General features: G+C 43.4%; 1 long non-coding RNA gene across 1 annotated transcript; it reads left to right on the top strand.

Annotated features, from left to right (window-relative positions):
• The first annotated feature begins 18,818 nt into the window (after positions 1-18,818).
• Positions 18,819-21,158, top strand: LOC133638566 (uncharacterized). Its single transcript, XR_009823649.1, has 4 exons — positions 18,819-18,911; positions 20,048-20,427; positions 20,566-20,721; positions 20,847-21,158. It is a non-coding gene; the product is annotated as an uncharacterized LOC133638566 (long non-coding RNA).
• Positions 21,159-25,779: the final 4,621 nt, after the last annotated feature.

Below are 25,779 nucleotides of genomic sequence, written 5' to 3'. Positions count from 1 at the left end.
GTTGGGTCGAAGATAAATATGAGATTCTTTACCCAGTTGCTTTGTGTAATTGTTTGGTTGTCAAATGTTAAGGTGGTATTATTAAATAGGTGCCGGTGTCTAACAGGACCGATAATCAGCATTTCCGTTTTCTTACATCCATTGTTTAATTTAATTTAGACACGCCTCCAGATGACTACAATCTGGCATGTTGGTCAGCTTTAGGGGGATGTAGAGTTGGGTGTCATCAGCATAACAGTGTAAGCTAACACCGTATTTGCGTATGATGTAACCTAGCGGCAGCATGTAGATGTTGAAGAGTGCAGGGTCAAGAATTGATAGGCCACTCTTGCAGCCAGTGGCGTGGAGGTCGCATGTGTGCCAGTCACTCTTACAGCAGGTGACGTGGCTGACGTGACAGGCCCGGTGCCACTAAGGCAGATGAGGACTGCTTGAGCCAAATACATCAGAAGTCAATGATGAGGGGGACGAGCGTGGAGACAACGATTTTTCAGTAGGTGTGTACAGTAAGTCGAGTGCCTAATGAATACTTCCGGGAAGGAGGCGATGACGTTTTGGAAAAATCCACTGGAGGCGAAACAAGTGGTGCTGTCTGGAGAGGACCCACCAGAGGCGAATGAGGCGACGACGCTGTTGGAGTTGCAACAGGCAACAAAGTTGCTGAAGGAGAGACAGTTGGCGTCCTCGTGGGAAGGAGCGGTGTGACTGGGAACACACAGCTTAGCCTGATGGCGCCCACTGGAGCGGCCAGAGTAGAAGCCAGGAATAGGTGAAAGAAGGCTTAGAGAAGGGTCACTGATACTTCCAAAACCGTTTACCCACAAGCCTCCAAAACTGACCGAATCCTGGGTTGCCTTGGAGCAGGAGTGAATGGCGTCGGAGTCTTGAGTTGGCGTAAAGCAGGAACAGGTGGGATCAGAGTCTCAAGCGGGCGCAGAGCAGCAACAGGGCTTGTAAGGGGCCAGCTGAGGTGCTGGCACTGGAGGAGGCTGGGCTTTGAGATGTCGAGGTGCTGGAACTGGCAGGAGATTGGCTATGGAAAGCCGAGATTCCAGTTCTGGAACGAACTGAGCCTTAGGAAGCCAAGATGCCGGTTCTGGCGCTTAGGATTTTAAAGATGATAAGAAACGCTTGGAAGATGCGGCTAGTGGGAGTCACCGGTGTAGCCTTCAAAGCCCTCTAAAACAACTTCAAAACCCTCCATCAACATTTTATATACACACTGCAAGTCTATATATGATGTAGTAACAGGGATGTTCATAACAATAAGTAATATGTACAATATTTACCGTTTTTTTTGTAATTTTAAGCATTGCCGGAACTGATTTCCTCAGCGCATTTATTTCCCCTTCCATGACAGTGCACTTCTGGCAACAAATGTGTGTTCGTACTTCCAGAAACAAACGCAACTGTTTTCTAATCATGGCAGATTTGGGAACAGACAACGAAGATGGCTATTTTTGAACAAATGAGGATTCACAACCTTATCTTTTTGAAGCTGAATATCTGTAGGATAAACTGCTGGTTATAGAAGCAGACGGAAGCTGAGAGAGTGAGGTCGGTGTGACTTGACTTTGCAAATGTGGAACTTGGAGTCGAGCTGTGTGGACATAAATGGAGTGCTTACCCAAAATCAACAAGAAAAAATGTCCCCGACCAGCTGGACCAACCGGACAACTGTCCATCGAGTAAGAAGTCACAATAATATTGATCATGATACATGCAGCAAGTCATGCTTGTTAGTACAACTACAGTACATACGCTGTCGAGCGACCTGTGTACAAACAAAACATTAAATTTGAGCTAATACTTTACAGATACTGTAATGTGTCAGTCAGTATCTGTGTCCTATCGCACTGTGTTGTGTATTACAAACTCAAACGCGATTTGGGTGCTGACGTAGAAGCTAGCTTATGTCTTGACGTAGTTAGCTTTCACGGCTAATACTGAAGCATACCGATGTGTTACACCGCTGGAAAAACAGTTCCTCCATGTTTGCTCTTACAGTAACAATGTCGCTACAGCTGAGTTTATACAGGTGACGGAATTTAAATGAAGTATTGTTAGCGGTTTTTTAATGCATTTTTTATCAGGCTTGTCACTGACAGTTTGGTTATGTTCGGGGTTTTCTCTGTGTTTGTGTTTTATTTCCTGTAAGCGCTCTTATTTTGGTTCCATTTCCTGCACGTCTCCCTGAGCGTTTCCCTCACCTGTCCCTGTTTGGCAGCCTGGCACACCTGGTGGCAATTACCAATCAGGCTACTATTTGTACCCCTCCAATCAGTGCTTAAGGATTGTTAGCTATTTGCGGTTTGCTGTCTCCTGGTTCCTCGTATCTTGTATTATGTTTCCTGTTAGCTGTCTCCAGTTTACCAGTTTACCTGTTTCCTGGTTCCTGATTCCTGTTTTCCTGCCTTTTCTTTGGACATTAAAATTAAGTTTTCCTGTAACAAGCCTGACATTTCTGCATCTTGGGGTTCGTCACCAACCCTTCCTGACATTTTTAGAGTGATTTAGAGGTAGAATCGATAGTTCCCATTAGCTGAAATGTTAGCCACCTAGAACGAGTTGATTTTTACATGTTAGACTGAAAAAAAACAAAAAAACTTGTGAACGATAGGCAAAATTCCAACAGAAGTGCAGTTCCACTTTAAAGCGGTCATATTATAATTTTTTTCTACATCTAAAACACTTTGTTGTGGTCTACATCAGTGATTTTCAACCTTTTTTTAAGCCGCGGCACACTTTTTACATTTACAAAATCCTGCGGCACACCATCATCCAAAATGACACTCTAACACAGTATATAATACATATAGTTAATAATATAGTTTCTAAATGTATTTATACTCACCTAGTGTGAAACTTGGGCCTGAGCATCTAATTTACCATGGCTTTACAAGCTCACAGTATTAATGTTTCTGCCACAGTGTGGGTCCAAAATTTGCGTAGATTTTGTTTTACAAACCATCTTTAAGCCTCTTTCTGACTGTCTCTTCAGAATGCGCCATTTTGTGGGCGGTCTTAGCCCTCCTCGACACCAAGACGTCTTCGACTGTGTCTCCACCCCGTCAGTCATGTTGTAGGTTTTAGCGCTTCCATATCGAATCTACTGGCATATATACGTTAGAACTATACGCTACTTTTTATTAGAAATGGCAACAGTAAAGGATGTATGTGCATGTACGAACCAGTCTGCCCCACAACAAGAGGATAGAGAAAAAGAAGGAACTTATTGACGACAACATTAGAATACAAATAATACAAATGGTTGACTCGCGCATAGCTCTCCGGGTAAACCTCTACCATATATGGAGATATCCGCTGACGTAACTAAGGCAAAATATGTCTCTTAAGTCTTAAATTCCAAACGGCTCTTTTGGAGCAAGTTTTAAAGAAGGCAAGATTGTTTTACAAATATCTCTGCCATCCCTCCACAATTTGATTGAAATGTTTTTGTACTTATGTGGATCTCAAATACCCCCAAAAAGGTGCCAACGGGTAGGAAAAGTTGGTTTTGCATAATAGGTCCCCTTTAAGCTTCAATTTTATAACGTAATGACTTTTGAAATATGTTTTGATGATAAACATTTCACACTAGCGTAGAAAGTGTGAGAACCAAGCTTGTACCCCCCACTTTTCTGGATTACATGGGGTAAAACTCAACAGGCTTTCGGGTGTATACAGTGCAGCTCTTTCGACCTTCGCCTGTTTATGAGTCTCAATAAATATTTAAATACTGTGACAGTGAGGAGTCATCTCACCTTACGGTTCAGTGTCACAGCAATAAAGACATGCCGTTCTCTTCCCTGTCACTGCAAATTAGTTTCTTCCAAAATACTCTTTTTTTTTGTCAGACCAGAGCAGATGTAAACATGAACAGGAAGTACGCATGTGGTTACCATGGCATGGTTATTCTGCAAGGTCCCCTTCAAACTGGACAACTTAAGTGTCAACTTTTCAGTTAGACACGGAATCAATTGTTGAATTGATTGGCTTCTGCATGGAGACTTTGTTGGGACCCTGGAAGGTGAGTGCATGAAGGCACCATCATATTGTTAGTGATCTCTATGAGATTCATGGTAAACAAAGGATACATGCACACACTGCTGTACAATGTAAATGTCTGTAAACACTATCACATGGACAGGTGTGTCTATATAATCTGTCACTCTTGCCACGCTTCACTGGACAGTGTTGACTGTTGGTGTGGGGTTTCCTGCTGTCTGCTGTGTTGTCCATAAGTAATCATCCAGGTCATTGAGCTTTTTGATTGATTGACACTTTTATTAGTAGGTTGCACAGTGAAGTACATATTCCGTACAAGAGCTCTCAGCTCTTTTTAGGAGAACAGCATCAAGTCACTGGTACAGATATGTGGATGACACATGTGTTAAAATCTGAAGTCACAAAGTGCAAACCTTCACATGAACTCAGTGGACAACAACATCAAGTTCACACAAGAAGATGCGGGAGACAATTTGTTATATTTGGACTGTGACGTCCAAATTGGAGACAACATGTCTTGCATGTTTGGAGGAATTGATAATAAAGAGACTTTGAAGTCTTTAAATAGGGGCCTTCGTGTTGGGGTTTACAGAAAACCTACACGTAAGGCCTGATCTACCAATGCAGCATACTTTTTCTGCAAGCGAGTTACTTTTCAATTGATCAAGTAATGGGCTATACCTCATTCATATATATAATGAATATTTATTTATGAAAGATACGTTTTTGTTAACAAGTTAAATGTGTTTAATGATAATACAAGCATGTTTAACACATATAGATTCATTTCTTTCATGAAGACAATAGTATAAGTTGGTGTATTACCTGATTCTGATGACTTGCATTGATTGGAATCAGACAGTAGTGCTGATAACGTTCACATTTTCAAATGGATTTGGTGGTTTTATGTGAGCTTTTTTTTATACAGTGGATCCTCGATTCAAGAACGCCTCTAGGTTTACAAACCACATCGCGCCAAATATGCCTCTGTTTGCAGACCATGTCTTGGCGTACAAAGGCTTCATCATTTTATCCATTTATTCATTTTGCACGTTGCTAAAAGCTATCAGGGGTTGCCACTTTGATGACATCACTTCCTGTACAGGCGGGCACGGCCATTTTGAAGAGGTAGGGTGCTCCTTTCGCCCCAGCCATCGGCTTGCGGCCCCTATAGTTCGAGGAATTTAAAAGGAAAAAGGACTTTGTTCCGCAGTAAGTCTTTAATTGTGATGAGACCGAAAAAGATGCCCTAATGAAACTTTGTTAGAGCAAAGGAGAACGCACTACTGGGACACAAGCCGATGAAGGATCGCCTGTTACTGCTAGTTTGTGATAAGGCTAGCGGTGAATACATGAAGCCACTTCTTGTTTATCGCTACGAAACTCCAAGTGTGTTCAACCATGCCACAAATATTCCCAGACACAAGAAAATGTTTTTCCTTTTTTTGTTTTGGAACACACCAACAGGACGCTGTGTGTGTGTGTGTGTGTCGAGCCATTACCCCCTTGTTATATTGGTTTGAGATATATATATATGTATATATATATCCATCCATCCATCCATCCATCCATCCATCCATGTTCTTCCGCTTATCCGAGGTTGGGTCGCGGGGGCAGCAGCTTAAGCAGGGAAGCCCAGACTTCCCTCTCCCCAGCCACTTCGTCCAGCTCCTCCTGGGGGATCCCGAGGCGTTCCCAGGCCAGCCGGGAGACAAAGTCTTCCCAACGTGTCCTGGGTCTTCCCCGTGGCCTCCTACCGGTCGGACGTGCCCTAAACACCTCCCTAGGGAGGCGTTCGGGTGGCATCCTGACCAGATGCCCGAACCACCTCATCTGGCTCCTCTCGATGTGCAGGAGCAGCGGCTTTACTTTGAGCTCCCCCCGGATGGCAGAGCTTCTCACCCTATCTCTAAGGGAGAGCCCCGCCACCCGGCGGAGGAAACTCATTTCGGCCGCTTTTACCCGTGATCTTGTCCTTTCGGTCATAACCCAAAGCTCATGACCATAGGTGAGGATGGGAACGTAGATCGACCTGTAAATTGAGAGCTTTGCCTTCCGGCTCAGCTCCTTCTTCACCACAACGGATCGATACAGCGTCCGCATTACTGAAGACGCCGCACCGATCCGCCTGTCGATCTCACGATCCACTCTTCCCTCACTCGTGAACAAGACTCCGAGGTACTTGAACTCCTCCACTTGGGGCAGGGTCTCCTCCGCAACCCGGAGATGGCACTCCACCCTTTTCCGGGCGAGAACCATGGATTCGGACTTGGAGGTGCTGATTTTCATCCCAGTCGCTTCACACTCAGCTGCGAACCGATCCAGCGAGAGCTGAAGATCCTGGCCAGATGAAGCCATCAGGACCACATCATCTGCAAAAAGCAGAGACCTAATCCTGCAGCCACCAAACCAGATCCCCTCAACGCCTTGACTGCGCCTAGAAATTCTGTCCATAAAAGTTATGAACAGAATCGGTGACAAAGGGCAGCCTTGGCGGAGTCCAACTCTCACTGGAAATGTGTCCGACTTACTGCCGGCAATGCGGACCAAACTCTGGCACTGATCATACAGGGAGCGGACCGCCACAATCAGACAGTCCGATACCCCATACTCTCTGAGCACTCCCCACAGGACTTCCCGAGGGACACGGTCGAATGCCTTCTCCAAGTCCACAAAACACATGTAGACTGGTTGGGCAAACTCCCATGCACCCTTAAGGACCCTGCCGAGAGTATAGAGCTGGTCCACAGTTCCACGACCAGGACGAAAACCACACTGTTCCTCCTGAATCCGAGGTTCGACTATCCGGCGTAGCCTCCTCTCCAGCACACCTGAATAGACCTTACCGGGAAGGCTGAGGAGTGTGATCCCACGATAGTTAGAACACACCCTCCGGTTCCCCTTCTTAAAGAGAGGAACCACCACCCCGGTCTGCCAATCCAGAGGTACCGCCCCTGATGTCCACGCGATGCTGCAGAGTCTTGTCAACCAAGACAGCCCCACAGCATCCAGAGCCTTAAGGAACTCCGGGCGGTTCTCATTCACCCCCGGGGCCTTGCCACCGAAGAGCTTCAGCAACCTCAGCCCCAGAAATAGGAGAGCCCACCACAGATTCCCCAGGCACTGCTTCCTCATAGGAAGACGTGTTGGTGGGATTGAGGAGGTCTTCGAAGTATTCCCTCCACCGATCCACAACATCCGCAGTCGAGGTCAGCAGAACACCATCCTCACCATACACGGTGTTGATAGTGCACTGCTTCCCCTTCCTGAGGCGGCGGATGGTGGTCCAGAATCTCTTCGAAGCCGTCCGGAAGTCGTTTTCCATGGCTTCCCCGAACTCCTCCCATGTCCGAGTTTTTGCCTCTGCGACCGCCGAAGCCGCACACCGCTTGGCCTGTCGGTACCTGTCCGCTGCCTCAGGAGTCCTATGAGCCAAAAGAACCCGATAGGACTCCTTCTTCAGCTTGACGGCCTCCCTCACCGCCGGTGTCCACCAACGGGTTCTAGGATTACCGCCACGACAGGCAACAACTACCTTGCGGCCACAGCTCCAATCAGCCGCCTCGACAATAGAGGTGCGGAACATGGTCCATTCAGACTCAATGTCCAGCACCTCCCTCGTGACATGTTCAAAGTTCTTCCGGAGGTGGGAATTGAAACTCTCTCTGACAGGAGACTCTGCCAGACGTTCCCAGCAAACCCTCACAATGCGTTTGGGCCTGCCAGGTCTGTCCGGCATCATCCCCCACCATCGCAGCCAACTCACCACCAGGTGGTGATCGGTAGAAAGCTCCGCCCCTCTCTTCACCCGAGTGTCCAAAACATGAGGCCGCAAATCCGACGACACAACTACAAAATCGATCATGGAACTGCGGCCTAGGGTGTCCTGGTGCCAAGTGCACATATGGACACCCTTATGTTTGAACATGGTGTTTGTTATGGACAATCTGTGACGGGCACAAAAGTCCAATAACAAAACACCGCTAGGGTTCAGATCCGGGCAGCCATTCTTCCCAATCACGCCTCTCCAGGTTTCACTGTCGCTGCCAACATGAGCGTTGAAGTCCCCCAGTAGAACGAGGGAATCACCCGGGGGAGCACTCTCAAGTACTCCCTCGAGTGAATCCAAAAAGGGTGGGTACTCTGAGCTGCGGTTTGGCGCGTAAGCGCAAACCACAGTCAGGACCCGTACCCCCACCCGAAGGCGGAGGGAAGCTACCCTCTCGTCCACCGGGTTGAACTCCAACATGCAGGCTCTGAGCCGGGGGGCAACAAGAATTGCCACCCCAGCCCCGTCGCCTCTCACTGCCGGCAACGCCAGAGTAGAAGAGAGTCCAGCCCCTCTCGAGAGAACTGGTTCCAGAGCCCTTGCTGTGCGTCGAAGTGAGTCCGACTATGTCTAGTCGGAACTTCTCCACCTCGCGCACTAGCTCAGGCTCCTTCACCCCCAGCGAGGTGACGTTCCACGTCCCAAGAGCTAGCTTCTGTAGCCGAGGATCGGACCGCCAAGTGCCCTGCCTTCGGCTGCCGCCCAGCTCTCATCGCACCCGACCTCTATGACCCCTGCTATGGGTGGTGAGCCCATTGGAGGGGGAACCCACGTTGCCTCTTCGGGCTGTGCCCGGCCGGGCCCCATGGGGACAGGCCCGGCCACCAGGCGCTCACCATCGTGTCCCACCTCCGGGCCTGGCTCCAGAGGGGGGCCCCGGTGACCCGCGTCCGGGCGAGGGAAATCTGGGTCCATAGGTTTTATTTTTCATTGAGGTCTTCGAGCTGCTCTTTGTCTGATCCCTCACCTAGCTTGCTTGCCCATTCTGATGCGTCATCTATGTTGCTGCTTCTTGATCTTAGCGCCGCTTTCGATACCGTCGATCATAATATTTTATTAGAGCGTATCAAAACACGTATTGGTATGTCAGACTTAGCCTTGTCTTGGTTTAACTCTTATCTTACTGACAGGATGCAGTGCGTCTCCCATAACAATGTGACCTCGGACTATGTCAAGGTAACGTGCGGAGTTCCCCAGGGTTCGGTTCTTGGCCCTGCACTCTTTAGTATTTACATGCTGCCGCTGGGTGACATCATACGCAAGTACGGTGTTAGCTTTCACTGTTATGCTGATGACACTCAACTCTACATGCCCCTAAAGCTGACCAACACGCCGGACTGTAGTCAGCTGGAGGCGTGTCTTAATGAAATTAAACAATGGATGTCCGCTAACTTTTTGCAACTCAACGCTAAGAAAACGGAAATGCTGATTATCGGTCCTGCTAGACACCAGCATCTATTTAATAATACCACCTTAACATTTGACAACCAAACAATTAAACAAGGAGACTCGGTAAAGAATCTGGGTATTATCTTCGACCCAACTCTCTCGTTTGAGTCACACATTAAGAGTGTTACTAAAACGGCCTTCTTTCATCTCCGTAATATCGCTAAAATTCGTTCCATCTTGTCCACTAGCGACGCTGAGATCATTATTCATGCGTTCGTTACGTCTCGTCTCGATTACTGTAACGTATTATTTTCGGGCATCCCTATGTCTAGCATTAAAAGATTACAGTTGGTACAAAATGCGGCTGCAAGGCTTTTGACAAAAACAAGAAAGTTTGATCATATTACGCCTATACTGGCTCACCTGCACTGGCTTCCTGTGCACTTAAGATGCGACTTTAAGGTTTTACTACTTACGTATAAAGTACTGCACGGTTTAGCTCCAGCCTATCTCGCCGATTGTATTGTACCATATGTCCCGGCAAGAAATCTGCGTTCAAAGAACTCCGGCTTATTAGTGATTCCCAGAGCCAAAAAAAAGTCTGCGGGTTATAGAGCGTTTTCTATTCGGGCTCCAGTACTCTGGAATGCCCTCCCGGTAACAGTTAGAGATGCTACCTCAGTAGAAGCATTTAAGTCCCATCTTAAAACTCATTTGTATAATCTAGCCTTTAAATAGACCCCCCCTTTTTAGACCAGTTGATCTGCCGTTTCTTTTCTTCTCTCCTCTTCTCCCCTGTCCCTTGCGAGGGGGAGTTGCATAGGTCCGGTGGCCATGGATGAAGTGCTGGCTGTCCAGAGCCGGGACCCCGGGTGGACCACTAGCCTGTGCATCGGTTGGGGACATCTCTGCGCTGCTGACCTGTCTCCGCTCGGGATGGTTTCCTGTTGGCCCCGCTGTGGACTGGACTCCCGCTGATGTGTTGGATCCACTGTGGACTGGACTTTCACAATGTTATGTCAGACCCACTCGACATCCGTTGCTTTCGGTCTCCCCTAGAGGGGGGGGGGGGGAGGGGGGTTACCCACATATGCGGTCCTCTCCAAGGTTTCTCATAGTCATTCACCGACGTCCCACTGGGGTGAGTTTTTCCTTGCCCGTATGTGGGCTCTGTACCGAGGATGTCGTTGTGGCTTGTACAGCCCTTTGAGACACTTGTGATTTAGGGCTATATAAATAAACATTGATTGATTGATTGATTGACCTAGGACCAGTTTGTCTTGGGAGACCCTACCAGGGGGCATAGAGCCCCCGGACAACATAGCTCATTGGGACACGCAAACTCCTCTACCACGGTAAGGTGGCAGCTCAGAGAGGAGATATATATATATATATATATATATATATATATATATATATATATATATATATATATATATATATATATATATATATATATATATATATATATATATATATATATATATATATATATATATACACTAGGGTCAATTTAGGGTTGCCAATCAACCTATCCCCAGGTGCATGTCTTTGGAGGTGGGAGGAAACCCGGAGGGAATCCACACAGTCACGGGGAGAACATGCAAACTCCACACAGAAAGAACCCGAGCCTGGGGATCGAACCCAGAACATTCCTATTGTGAGGCACATGTACTAACCCCTGTACTAACCCCTGTACCACCATGCTGCCCCTTTCCAACTAATGGTCTAATTAATCAAGCAACACAGAAAGTTAAAACGTGACACAACAACAAACAACTTGCCCACTGAACTATGTGAACGTTACTAATAAAATGTCTAATAGTACCATACACAATTCAAAAATACACCAATTTGACCCATTTACTAGGCCTGATGGGTAATATGCAAAACACTCTCCACACTTGGACAGGTTTGATGCATTTTAATTGCTTGAGGGACATCAATAGAAAATGGATGGATGGCTAGATATTTCTCATGGATTAAAACACTTTAAGGAGGTCGTCAGGGAAGTAAACAAAGTATGAATGGTTCACATACTCTTAATATTCAATGTTGTATCGTTTATACTTCATATTGTAGTGGCGGGCAATTTTATCTGGCGCACAGTGCCTGCATATATTGACGAAAATTCTTAATCAGTGCGCACAAATCCAGGTGGCGGGCATTCTTTTTTGATTGATGATGACCGATAATCGGCAGCCAGGTCCCAGATGTCTGTGGTCCTTCACTAAACGTAAGTCATTTTAGTTACAATATATTTTTTTACACAAGCATGTTTAAAGTGTTTTGAACGTTATCTCAGTCCCACCATCTTTTGTTATTCCACTGTGATTCTAGTTCTACTCAGTCCAGGTAATTTATTTGTTGTGCAAATACTCTTAAAGGCATACTATGTAATATTTAAAATTATTCTGTTGCCAGCAATGTAAAGAGTGGATTTGAATTATGACCGAATCTGTTTAAATTTAAATAAAGGTTTATGAATGATACAATTTTACTTAAATAAAGAGGAAATTTGACATACTGTATTTGTGTTTTGCGCTTGCTGTTGCAAGTTGTCTGACAGACTGTAATAGCTCAGTGCTTTGCAATATTTTTTAATGTCAGCAATTGTCTTACAAGAAGATTCACTCCATACTTGGTGCTGGTAACCGTAGTAAACTACTATAGTAGCTACAGCTGCTCCTGGGTCTGACTGACTGTTATATGGGTGCCATCCCTGCAGAACTAGGTACCATCCATGTACAAATAGTTTGGACACGCCACTGACTCTGCTTGAGCTGCTGACTTTCATCCATGAGAAAGAGCTTGCAGAAATCTCCCCCAATGGACTGCACTCAGGATTGGTTTGACCCTTCCAGTCAAAGTAGCTGAACAGAGAAGAGTTTTTACCAAGCTGAAGTGACAGGAGCGCCTCTCTGGACTTGCCATCAGCATCAATCATACAGTTGCACAACAGATTTCGTATGTCGATGTAATTGATGATTTTGCGTCAAATAAGGCTATCAAAGTCAAGTTTTAGATTGCACTTCACACCTGTTGTCAATGTTAATGCCAGTTAGGGTGAAAAACCCAAGTTGAAAAATTTGCTACAGTCAAAGAACTAAATTAAAATGTTAATTATCTGCTGTATCTTTTTGTATAAAACTGGTGTGTTATCTTAGCTGGAAGTGTTCAGATGTTATTGGGATGATACAAAATAAATAGTTTTATGCAGGAATCTTTTTTATGCTCCACACAGCAGTTTTTTGTAGCTTTCGTTAGGGATTTTTCATGTAATTATTAGCTCCTGTGATGAAGGATTTGTGAAAGTGTTCATATACTGTATTTCATGTATAGTTTTTTCTGTTTTTGTTACCTTTTTGTATTTAAGATTATATAATAAAATAATACAAAATAATGTATGGTTAAGAAGACTTAGACTTCAGTTCAGTTCAGTTTCAGTTTATTTCGAACATGCATAAGATACAATGTAATGCATCACACATTTCCAGTTGTTTCATTACAGCACATCCGAAAAGGAGTAGGAAGAAGCAGAGCTTATTTAATCCTACCCCTTTTCATACCATAGCAATTTTATCCAATTTCCTTGTTCTCTGTAACAGAACGGTGAACAAATAAATAATATACCATAGTAAGCAAACAAAATATTAAATAATCTTTGTCTCAAATTTAAAAAATAAAAATAAAAAAAAGGGTTGAAGATGTTCATCATAATTCTTGTTCTGTGTACTTTGTGAACACTTGTAGTTTGAACAGTCTCTTAAACTGAATCATATTGGTGCTTTGTTTGATTTTTCTTTGGTCAATTCATTCCATAATTTAATTCCACATACAGATATGCTAAAGGTTTTAAGTGTTGTACAAGCATACAAATGTTTTAAATTAGATTTCCATCTAAGGTTGGACTTAGACAAACTTTATTGATCCACAAGGGAAATTGTTCCACACAGTAGCTCAGTCTCAAAGGAGGGAGAGGGTAAGGATGGAAGAAATAATGCAGGTATAAAGTAGACTAAAAATGTACCATAGTAGCAATATAAAATATAACATATATGAGTGGGGGAAGAGTGGATCGTGAGATCGACAGGCGGATCAGTGCGGCGCCTTCAGTAATGCGGACACTGTATCGATCCGTTATGGTGAAGAAGGAGCTGAGCCGGAGCCTCTCAATTTACCGGTTGATCTACGTTCCCATCCTCACCTATGGTCATGAGCTTTGGGTTATGACCGAAAGGACAAGACCACGGGTACAAGCAGCCGAAATTAGTTTCCTCCGCCGGGTTGCGGGGCTCTCCCTTAGAGATAGGGTGAGAAGCTCAAAGTAAAGCCGCTGCTCCTCCACATGGAGAGGAGCCAGATGAGGTGGTTCGGGCCTCTGGTCAGGATGCCACCCGAACGCCTCCCTAGGGAGGTGTTATGGGCACGTCTGACCGGTAGGAGGCCACGGAGAAGACCCAGGACACATTGGGAAGACTATGTCTCCCGGCTGGCCTGGGAATGCCTCGGGATCCCCCGGGAGGAGCTGGATGAAGTGGCTGGGGAGAGGGAAGTCTGGGTGTCACGGTGCCTGCGCAATCCCTCATGCCTTCTGCTGCAGGCGTGGCCGGCACCTCCGCTGGTAGAGTGCCGTGACACGCCCCTGCTCGCAATGGCCGCATCGCAGCCACGCGCCGGCAAAGCTGCAGGCAATCTGTAATCGGGACACCTGTGACTAATGAAGTCAGACAGCATAAAGACCAGCGGACCCGAAGATCCAGCGTCGGAACGTAGTTCACTCCTCGTAGTAAACATCCCGTCTCTGGCTTCCCTTCTGCGTACTCTCTCTCTCTCTGTGACTTCCCAGTTCCCGTGTCTTATGTCCTCTGTGTTCCCCGCAGTGCCTTTCCGGTTTCCCGTGATCGAGCTGTGTGCCTCGATTCCTCTCTGGATGTTGGACTGCCTCCCTCGATCCTCGACCCCTGCTTGGACACGGACCTCGTTGCTTCTCTCCAGCCCCCGACCGCTTGCTTGCCCATGGACTGACTTCTCGCCTTGCCCCTCTGGTCTGACAAAGGATTCATCCAACACGCACTTACAAAAAACCCTGGTGACATTTACATTGTTAATTCTACACATCGTTTTACACCACACACACTCATCAATAGCTTCAATAAAGCTAGTGAACTGATTCCTGCCGTGGTGTCGTCTCCTTCCCCTGCCGTACGTAACACTGGGCTTCCCTGCTTAGGCTGCTACCCCCGCGACCCGACCTCGGATAAGCGGAGGAAAATGGATAGATGGATGGATGGATTATATTATTCTATTTTTATATAATATATACAATATATAACAAATCCCAATTACCATGTACAATATTCTGCGCTCTGGATCTTTCTGTGTGGAGTTTGCATGTTCTCCCCGTGACTGCGTGGGTTCCCTCCGGGTACTCCGGCTTCCTCCCACTTCCAAAAACATGCACCTGGGGATAGGTTGATTGGCAACACTAAATTGGCCCTAGTGTGTGAATGTGAGTGTGAATGTTGTCTGTCTATCTGTGTTGGCCCTGCGATGAGGTGGCGACTTGTCCAGGGTGTACCCTGCCTTCCGCCCGATTGTAGCTGAGATAGGCTCCAGCACCCCCCGCGACCCCGAAAGGGATAAGCGGTAGAAAGTGGATGGATGGATGTAACAGCTGCAGCAAAAAAAAAGAAAAAAGAAAAAAAAAGGGCAGCATAAAACAGAGAGGTGGCAGGTTACGGTGTAAGCATACTTGCCAACCTTGAGACCTTCGAATTCGGGAGATGGGGGGTGGGGGGGGAGAGTTAGGGATGCAAGGGATTCTGGGTATTTGTTCTGTTGTGTTATGGTGCGGATGTTCTCCCGAAATGTGTTTGTCATTCTTCTTTGGTGTGGGTTCACAGTGTGGCGCATATTTGTAACAGTGTTAAAGTTGTTTATCCCTCCACCCTCAGTGTGACCTGTATGGCTGTTGATCAAGTATGTCCTGCAGTCACTTTCGTGTGCATGCAGAAGCCTCATACAACATGTGACCTGGCCAGCACGCTGTTTGTATGGTGAAAAAGCGGACGCTAAAGGCAGTGCCATCACAGCACGCCCTTCATATTGTTGTCCGGGTGAAAATCGTGAGAATGGTTGCCCCGGGAGATTTACGGGAGGGGCACTGAAATTCGTGAGTCTCCTGGAAAAATCGTGAGTGCTGGCAAGTATGCGTGTAAGTTTGTTTTTTTTGGGTGTGGGGCGTGAATCTAGTTAGGACCGCCTCTGCCTATAGTAAACAGAGGCAACAACATAGCAATGAATTCCGCCTTTAAAAGTATATTTTTAAGCATCTCGCCTGCTTGTTTCTGTCCATCCTGTATGTCAGGGGTGTCCAAAGTGCGGCCCGGGGGTCATTTGCGGCCCGCAATACATTTTTTAACAGCTCCACGGCACATTCTAAAAATATGATTAAAAAAAATTTAAAACATAAAAAGTGGTATAAAAGAGCAAACAGGTGAAATGTAACAAGACAATGTTGCAATGTTTACTCTAATAACACAAAGCTGCCCGTTTCTTTCTTTAAAACATAATAATGAATAAACGTCGTTATGAATTATTGACCTATTTAAGGCTCCAATTATGTCACATTAAATATTCCACTTTGAGATATTTTTTGGGGAAAATGTTGCATATTTTGTGCTTGCCATATAAAAAACTGAGCTGTTTTTTTTGTTAAAGAAGGGCATAAAACAAACAAACAAAAAAACACGAACAACAATAAAACTTATAATTGACGGATAGACCTGAAGCTGGTCTCAAGATTATTGTGTTAAAAGTAAACAGTATAAAAAATGTATAATATATTTTTTAACACTTTAATGAGTAGGACCCTTTGGGATCCCCAATAATTTTAGTGGGACCAGCATAGTACCGTCATTGTTAAAGGCCTACTGAAACCCACTACTACCGACCACGCAGTCTGATAGTTTATATATCAATGATGAAATCCTAACATTGCAACACATGCTAATACGGCCGGGTTAACTTATAAAGTGCAATTTTAAATTTCCCGCGACACTTCCGGTTGAAAACGTCTAGATATGATGACGTTTGCGCATGACATCACGGAGAGAACGGAAGTATTTGGACCCCATTGGATCCAATACAAAAAAAACTCTGTTTTCATCCCAAAATTCCACAGTATACTGGACATTTGTGTTGGTGAATCTTTTGCAATTTGTTTAATGAACGATGGAGACTGCAAAGAAGAAAGCTGTAGGTGTGATCGGTGTATTAGCGGCGGACTACAGCAACACAACCAGGAGGACTTTGAGATGGATAGCAGACGCGCTAGCCGCCGACCTCACCTTGACTTCCTCCGTCTCTGGGCCGCCGACCGCATCGGTGATCGGGTGAAGTCCTTTGTCGCTCCGTCGATCGCTGGAACGCAGGTGAGCACGGGTGTTGATGAGCAGATGAGGGCTGGCTGGCGTAGGTGGAGAGCTAATGTTTTTAGCATAGCTCTGTGAGGTCCTGTTGCTAAGTTAGCTTCAATGGCGTCGTTAGCAACAGCATTCTTAAGCTTTGACAGGCTGAAAAGCATTAACCATGTATTTACATGTCCATGGTTTAATAGTATTGTTGATCTTCTGTCTATCCTTCCAGTCAGGGGTTTATTTATTTAGTTTCTATCTGCATTTGAGCCCCATGCTATCACGTTAGCTCCGTAGCTAAAGTGTTTCCCCGATGTATTGTCGTGGAAATAAAAGTCACTGTGAATGTCCATTTTGCGTTCTCGACTCTCATTTTCAAGAGGATATAGTATCCGAGGTGGTTTAAAACACAAATCCGTGATCCACAATAGAAAAAGGAGAAAGTGTGGAATCCAATGAGCCTTTGTACCTAAGTTACGGTCAGAGCGAAAAAAGATACGTCCTGCACTGCACGCTAGTCCTTCACTCTCACGTTCCTCATCCACGAATCTTTCATCCTCACTCAAATTAATGGGGTAATCGTCGCTTTCTCGGTCCGAATCTCTCTCGCTGCATTGTAAACAACGGGGAATTGTGAGGAATCCTTCCTCCTGTGACGTCACGCTACTTCCGGTATAGGCAAGGCTTTTTTTTTATCAGCAACCAAAAGTTGCGAACTTTATCGTCGTTGTTCTCTACTAAATCCTTTCAGCAAAAATATGGCAATATCGCAAAATGATCAAGTATGACACATAGAATGGATCTGCTATTCCCGTTTAAATAAATAAAAATAATTTCAGTAGGCCTTTAAAAATAATTTCAGTAGGCCTTTAAAGGCCTACTGAAATGAATTTTTTTTATTTAAACGGGGATAGCAGATCCATTCTATGTGTCATACTTGATCATTTCGCGATATTGCCACATTTTTGCTGAAAGGATTTAGTATAGAACAATGACGATAAAGTTTGCAACTTTTGGTCGCTGATAAAAAAAAGCCTTATCTATACCGGAAGTAGCGTGACGTCACAGGAGGAAGGATTCCTCACAATTCCCCGTTGTTTACAACGGAGCGAGAGAGATTCGGACCGAGAAAGCGACGATTACCCCATTAATTTGAGCGAGGATGAAAGATTCGTGGATGAGGAAACGTTAGAGTGAAGGACTAGAGAGGCAGTGCAGGGTGTATCTTTTTTCGCTCTGACCGTAACTTAGGTACAAGGTCTAATTGGATTCCACACACTCTCCTTTTTCTATTGTGGATCACGGATTTGTATTTTAAACCACCTCGGATACTATATCCTCTTGAAAATGAGAGTCGAGAACGCGAAATGGACATTCACAGTGACTTTTATCTCCACGACAATACATCGTTGACGCACTTTAGCTACGGAGCTAACGTGATAGCATCAGGCTCAAATGCAAATAGAAACAAATTTAAAAAAAACCCTGACTGGAAGGATAGAAAGAAGATCAACAATACTATTAAACCATGAACATGTAAATACACGGTTAATAATTTCCAGCTTGGCGAAGATTAACAATTGAAGCTAACTTAGCTACAGAGCTAACGTGATAGCATCAGGCTCAAATGCAGATAGAAACAAAATTTTAAAAAACCCTGACTGAAAGGATAGACAGAAGATCAACAATACTATTAAACCATGAACATGTAAATACACGGTTAATAATTTCCAGCTCGGCGAAGCTTAACAATTGAAGCTAACTACGGAGCGGCGGCGGGCGTTGTAGCTTTCAACGACAGCCCGGCCGCCATCAGAGTCGGCAAGAAACATATATTTCCCCAAAGTTACGTACGTGACATGCACATAGCGACACGCACGTACGGGCAAGCGATCAAATGTTTGGAAGCCAAAGCTGTACTCACGGTAGTGCGTCTGCACTGTAAAAACTCTTTCAGTGGTATTGTCCATTTTACTTTATTTTTAAAAGTATATTTATTCCAATAAATCAATTTATTTTTATTTGTATAGTTTTTGAGTTATCTATAAGTAAAAAGTGTGAATATTTTCGTAACTTAATTTTTTATGTGATAAAATTAATTTTATTGGACTTCCAACATAAACTGATTTAGCAAAACTCAGTTCAAAGGTTTATATCAGACCTAAAAGGTCAGAACCCGCCCACCTGCATGCAGCTGTCGAAGAACAAGCCCAGACACGTCTCTTCACGGAGCCCAAGGAAAACACTTTACCGGACTCATCACTCATGTAATTAACAATTTATATTGTTAAAAGTCAGTATTTGCCAGGATTGAAATGTATACATTTTCAAAAGCATGGCTCAACGTTATATTTAGTTTGCTACTTTTCCCGCCGACCGCCATTTCGAATTTGCTCTTACCTCCAACAGCTCATTAACTTCAACCAAACATTGTTATAGCTGTGCAGTTTATAATTAGCGTTTTATTTGCGTGGTAGTTTAATATTCTATTCTTCAGTTTATAAGCAGCCACATTAAAGCTGCTTCACTAGCTTGCATTAAAAGTTGCTAGCAGCTAGCTAGATAGCTCCCCTCAGACCTGCTGTCCATGCACACTCTTAGGCAAAACGCTACTCTTGTAAGAATAACACTCATTGTGTAAGTCTCAATCTCAACATTTCCCCCCCCCCAAAATCTCACCAGTAGTCACTATTTAAAGCAGGGGTCCCCAAACTACGGCCGGGGGGCCGGATCCGGCCCCCCAGCATCCAAAATCCGGCCCACAATTTTTTTAAATTTTTTTTTAATCTTTCCTTTCTAATCCATTTTCTACCACTTGTTACTCTTGGTGTCTCCTAGTCGCTCAGGCAAATCATATTGTCTAAAAATGAATTTTCCCATCGATAATGTGACAATGTTAAATGTTGATGAACATCAATGTTAATTGATGTTAAATGACAAAACCGATTATAAAGACAATGTATATATACATACATATATATATATATATATATATATATATAATATATATATATATATATATATATATATATATATATATATATATATATATATATATATATATATATATACATATATATATAATATATATACACAGCCTGGCCCCCGGCCAAATTTTTTTAACCCAATGCGGCCGCCGAGTCAAAAAGTTTGGGGACCCCTGATTTAAAGGGTCATTTTTCAAAATGTTCTTCCGTGGGGGCATGCCCCCGGACCACCCTACTGTTGCTAGGTTACCAACTTAGACCACCGCGCTACAAAAAAATCCAGAGGAAACACTGCAATTGAGTATATTAGGGTGTAAAAAAAACATATATAAAGGGCTCTCATCAGGCTTATATATCCAAGACGTTAGACATGAACCATAACTTGTCTTTTTTTCTCTCGCTCTCTACAATGACAGATGGGATGGCCCTGTAAATTGTGCAGCACTGTTGTGCCAACCAAGAGTGATTTTTTTAAAGCATTACAGACTGCACCATGGGACCTTTGGACACAGCCATGCCTTCCCTTGCATTCATATAGGTTGCCCATGCTCTTTTAAATGCTGGAGTTCCCTTCGCTCTCATCTGTCAAGATACCACCCAGAAGTCAAATTCCTCAACTCACCTCAAGTAAGTCCTTCATTCACCTGCCCTCTGTGTAAAAGGACTGTGCCAGGAGCATCAATGATATGATGGGCAGAACGTATACAGTGGGAGAAGACAGGAAGTTGTTGCCAAGTCTCCTGCTGGGGTGGCAGAATTTAAGGAAAGATGGCCTGCCCTCTTCGAACCATTCCAGGTAAATGATTTATCATTCTATTTTTCCTGACTAAGTTTCCATTGTGACTTGGACATGACATACTAGACTCACTTTTTGCCTGAAAATGTATACTAAAACCCTTAATATCAGTAACGGTCAACATTTGCTGTCTTACAGATTAATGAAGAGTTCCGAAGGTGCACTGCTGTTCCACTAGAATCAACATTTATGTCCCAGCTGGACAGGTAGACTCCAAAACTCCTGGAGCTCTTCAGTGCAAAAGGTGGAGTGACTGGTCAGCGCATCAAGAACTTGTTGATGGAACTGATACAGGTGGGTTAAAAGTGGTTTAAAAGTTTACAACTGAATCTGTAATCATGCTCTAATAATGATATCACAGATTTGGAGTAAAATTGCCAACACAATTCATTTATTTATTATTCTTCTATTAACTCTAGGACCCAAGTGCCTCTGCAGTGATAAAGAGAGATGTGACTTTGAGATGCCTCATAGAGTACACGGGAGAGAGTGGACAGGAGCTAATCTCTGACTACTGTGTAAGTATTGTTTAAAAGCAGGTTTGGATCAGTCTGATGTACAAGCTTAAATTTGGTTTACTTATGTGAACTGACTGAACCAGCAGTTGTCAGGTGGAGGTCGAGCATGCAGCTAGTTGGCAGGAGCCCCAGGATAGCCAATTAGCATAGCACCACAGAGTGATGCCTTTCTGTCTTGTGTTTCTGTTTGCCCTAAAAAAAACAATGCAAACAAAAAATACTCCCCTTAAACAAGCATTAAAACATTTACTCTATATATATATATATATAACATATTACTGTTTGTTTGTTTTAATTTCTGGTTTTTCTATTCAGGTTTTTTATATGCAAATTAAAAATGCCAATAAAAAGCATGTGGCTGGAAATGCATCTATTGTACCAAGTTTAATGTACAAGATCTCAAATTAGAATTCAAATGTTTTCAAAATGGTCTTCACAAAAGTAATCATTATCTGGATTAAATCACACAATTTATATTAAATATAATTAATCAATCAATCAATGTTTATTTATGTAGCCCTAAATCACAAGTGTCTCATAAAATTAGATGTTTGTTTTTTTAAATTACTGTTTTTGTATCTCAAAGGGAACTGCAGAGACCACTGTTCATGAGGACCTGGAAATGAAGAATATGAGCATCTGCATCTGTCGTGAGCCAAATGCAGTAGGAATCATCATTGAGGGAGTACCAGTCCTTACTCATCTTGGAAACCTAGCCAAAGCATGCTGCCTACTTCTGGGGTTGACGTATGCACTTAATCTTGAGTATCCATCCAAACTTTCCAAAACATTTGAGGTGTTTCAAAGACTTTTTGTGGGACACGATACACTGCGCCCAAAACCAACCCCCAAATTCATGACTCTCAAAAACGAGCTTCTAGCTTAGGCAGTGAGCCATGACTGTCAGCTTGCACTTTTGAACAGCTATTTTCTTGTGTCTGTTCAAAATCATTATACATTGTTCATTGAGTGGAATTCTTCAGAATGTTGTAACGGTTTGTCCTGTTCAGGTTTTATACAAAGCTCCAGGTCATCGTTTCTGGGGTGTAAATTAAGTTTTTTTTTATGTTTTATACACACTAAATTGCCCCACTGTGAAGCTCCAGCTGGTCAGAAGGAGGGATCTGTGAGTTCTTTAAGTTAAAATGTTTCAAAATATACACACTGAAAGACACTATGGTGAAGGTGTTCTGCTTGTGAATTGTTACAGAAGTACAGATAATATTAATGTTAAATTGTTTTAGCAAGAAACTGTACTGTGAAGGTTCTAAGTAAAACTTGAGATGCTGAGGTCATGCATTCTTTTATGCACTAAATAAGTGAAGTGAATTACATTTATATAGCGCTTTTTCTCAAGTGACTCAAAGCGCTTTACGTTGTGAAACCCAATATCTAAGTTACATTTTAAACCAGTGTGGGTGGCACTGGGAGCAGGTGGGTAACGTGTCTTGCCCAAGGACACAACGGCAGTGACTAGGATGGCGGAAGCGGGGATCGAACCGGCAACCCTCAAGTTGCTGGCACGGCCGCTCTACCAACCGAGTTATACCGTATACTGATGTTCTTGACTGTTAATACTCTCCAGCTTATTGACACGGTTTGGATATGGCTTGTGAAAATGTTTTAATAATATGTATACGGTTAAAAAAAGAAAACTACTGTGAAGGTGTTCTATACAGCACTTTAAAAAGTTGAGGTCATGCATTCTATGCACTAAATATGGATGTTGACTGTTCATACTGTCCAGCTCATTGCCACTGTTTTTATATGATAATGATTTAATAAAGGTTGGAATTTGATATGTCTTGATTTTTTTATTATTATTCTAAGAAATTATTTTAAGCAGTTTCCATTTCCAAAACAAAGAAAGGGTAAGTTGGTCAAAATTAATAAAATTGAGTACACAAATTATTTTTTCTTTTAAATGTTACTTATTTTAATTAAGTCTTGTGTGTTTAATATGCTGATGTTTTTTACATTGATTTTACTCAATTTGTTGGCTTTTTCTGTAAACGCAACTTAATCTTTTTGCATAAATCGAAATGCATATGATTAAGTTCTACTTACTCAAAATACCAATTAGTTGACTAAACTAACAAAAATTGCTTGGAAAATGTTGCCTTATTTTTATTGAGTTAGATCAGTGTTTCTCAAAGTGTGGGGCGCGCCCCACTGGTGAGGAATAGAGACATGACAGGTGGGGCGCGAGGAACGGGAGGATATGTCACTTAAATTTTTTTATTTTTTTTAAATATTCTTAGATTATTTTTTTTACTATGCTTTCATTTTCTATACACACTGTAAATCACTTTGTGATTATGTCTGTGAAATCCGCAATATAAATAAATGTAAATTACTTATTTTTCCTGTAGGCTTTAAATTTCTAGGTAGGAGCGAAAGTTTGACAGACATAGCAACAGTAACTAATGGGGGCGGGGCTAAGCGGAACAAACTTTCGCGTGGATGGGTAGCAGGCTCATCGGGCAGAGAGCTGTGTCCATTCTTCTCCCCTTTGCCACATCTTATCTGTGTGAGATAGGCTTTTCAGCTGTTGCTTCACTCAAAACGAAGTACTGGCATACTTGCCAACCCTCCCGGATTTTCCGGGAGACTCCCGAAATTCAGCGCCTCTCCCGAAATTCAGGCAGAGCTGGAGGCCATGCGGTCCGCTGCGTCCGCATGGAGCTAGAGCTCCGCCCGAAAACCGACAGCCTGTTTTCACGTCCGCTTTCCCACGATATAAACAGCATGCCGGCCCAATCACGTTATCCCGTACGAGGCGTCTGGCATACCGCCGATGAGCATGGTGCAGATGGAGAAGATCTTCTCTGCGTCCATGCTGGCGCACACGTTTAAAGCCGACGCTGGTCAGGCTGCTGAGGGTGAAGTAGAGGGCGGCGATGTACGAGCTGCGCACCGACGGGCCGCCGACTGTGTTGTTGACGTAGGGCAGTGGTCCCCAACCACCGGGCCGCCGCCCGGTACCGGTCCGTGGTTTGATTGGTACCGGGTCGCACAAGAAAAAAATAAAAAAAATAATTGTTTTATTTTTTTTTATTAAATCAACATAAACAACACAAGATACACTTACAATTAGTGCACCAACCCAAAAAACCTCCCTCCCGCATTTACACTCATTCACACAAAAGGGTTGTTTCTTTCTGTTATTAATATTCTGGTTCCTACATTATATATCAATATATATCAATACAGTCTGCAGAGATACAGTCCGTAAGCACACATGATTGTATTTTTTTATTAACCTCCGTCGGACAAAATTTCAAGCGTTGACGGGTCCGCAGTTACAAAAAGGTTGGGGACCACTGACGTAGGGCATCTCCAGGCGTTTGCCCAGCTCATGGAGCCATCCTTGGGGAAGAGACGGGAGGACAACAGGGTGACAAAAACTAAATCATCCAGACTAGAGATAAATTGTATTATTATGTTTATCTTACCTAAAAATAAATATCTTTATTAATTAAAAAAAAAAAAACTAAATACATTTTTACTATATTTTGCTAAAAACATCAAAATTAATTGTATTTTTATTTGTATTTTTTCTGACTCCTTATTACATCCAGCCATTGAATTATACATTAAAATAAACATATTTTAAGTAATTAATTTTAAATGATCATAATAATTCATTTAAAATGACCATATTTAATCATTAAAATAATTGCTTGTTTATCAACAACTTTAGCATTTTATTCAGTACATTTTGAAGCTCTCAGAAGCCAAGTTATGTTATATTCCTTAAGATTTATTTATATAAGTTTGAAGTATCAATTATCTAAATACAGTTTTGTTTGCATATTTTCAGGATGTAGATATATATATATATATATATATATATATATATATATATATATATATATATATATATATATATATATATATGAAATACTTGACTTGGTGAATTCTAGCTGTAAATATACTCCTCCCCTCTTAACCACGCCCCTGCCCCAACCGCGATGGGGGCGATGGGGGCAGGTGGGGCTTGAAAACTCCCCCTTGTCCAAAGTGGGGGCTGACAAAAAAAGTTTGAGAACCACTGAGTTAGATCTAGGCAACAGTTTTTACAGTGTGCTATCCAACTCAAACCCAACACAACCTCCTGATTGTGTGGCTGTAGTCTGCTGCTAATACTCCGATCGCACCTACAACTTTCTTATTTGCAGTCTCCATTGTCCATTAAACAAATTGCAAAATATTCACCAACACAGATGTCCAGAATACTGTGGAATTGTTCGATGAAAACAGAGCAGTTTGTATGGTGACACATTGGGTACGAATACTTCCGTTGCCGTCGTGACGTCACGCGCATACGTCATCATACATAGACGTTTCCAACCGGAAGTTTAGCGGGAAATTTAAAATTGCACTTTATAAGTTAACCCGGCCGTATTGGCATGTGTTGCAATGTTAAGATTTCATCATTGATATATAAACTATCAGACTGCGTGGTCGGTAGAAGTGGGTTTCAGTAGGCCTTTAAGATGTTCCAATAGTTTCACCCCCCTCTCTTAAACCATGACATCCCTCCCTCTCCTCCTCCTCCTCCTCTTCCTCTCCGAGCGCACTCCTCTTCCTACCTCACAGACGCGTGGATGCCGCCGACGCCGCATCCTCTCCTCACTCTTCCCGGGGGCTCCAACTAAACAAACAAACAAACACAACTCGGGGTTGGAGACAAGAGAGAGAAACAGCGCCGAGCGAGCCACAACAATGAGCCTAAAATTGAATGGATTAGCCAATCTATTCTGAGCTCTAATGAGATTAGCGAGGCGGCGCGCTGACATGCAGGGTGGCGGCGGCGGCGGCGTGGTACCTT

The sequence above is a fragment of the Entelurus aequoreus genome, linkage group LG02 (genome assembly GCF_033978785.1).
Source record: "Entelurus aequoreus isolate RoL-2023_Sb linkage group LG02, RoL_Eaeq_v1.1, whole genome shotgun sequence".
NCBI classification, from domain to species: Eukaryota; Metazoa; Chordata; class Actinopteri; order Syngnathiformes; family Syngnathidae; genus Entelurus; species Entelurus aequoreus.
The sequence above is the reverse complement of the archived record's forward strand: the minus strand, read 5'-3'. Positions and strand labels throughout refer to the sequence as shown.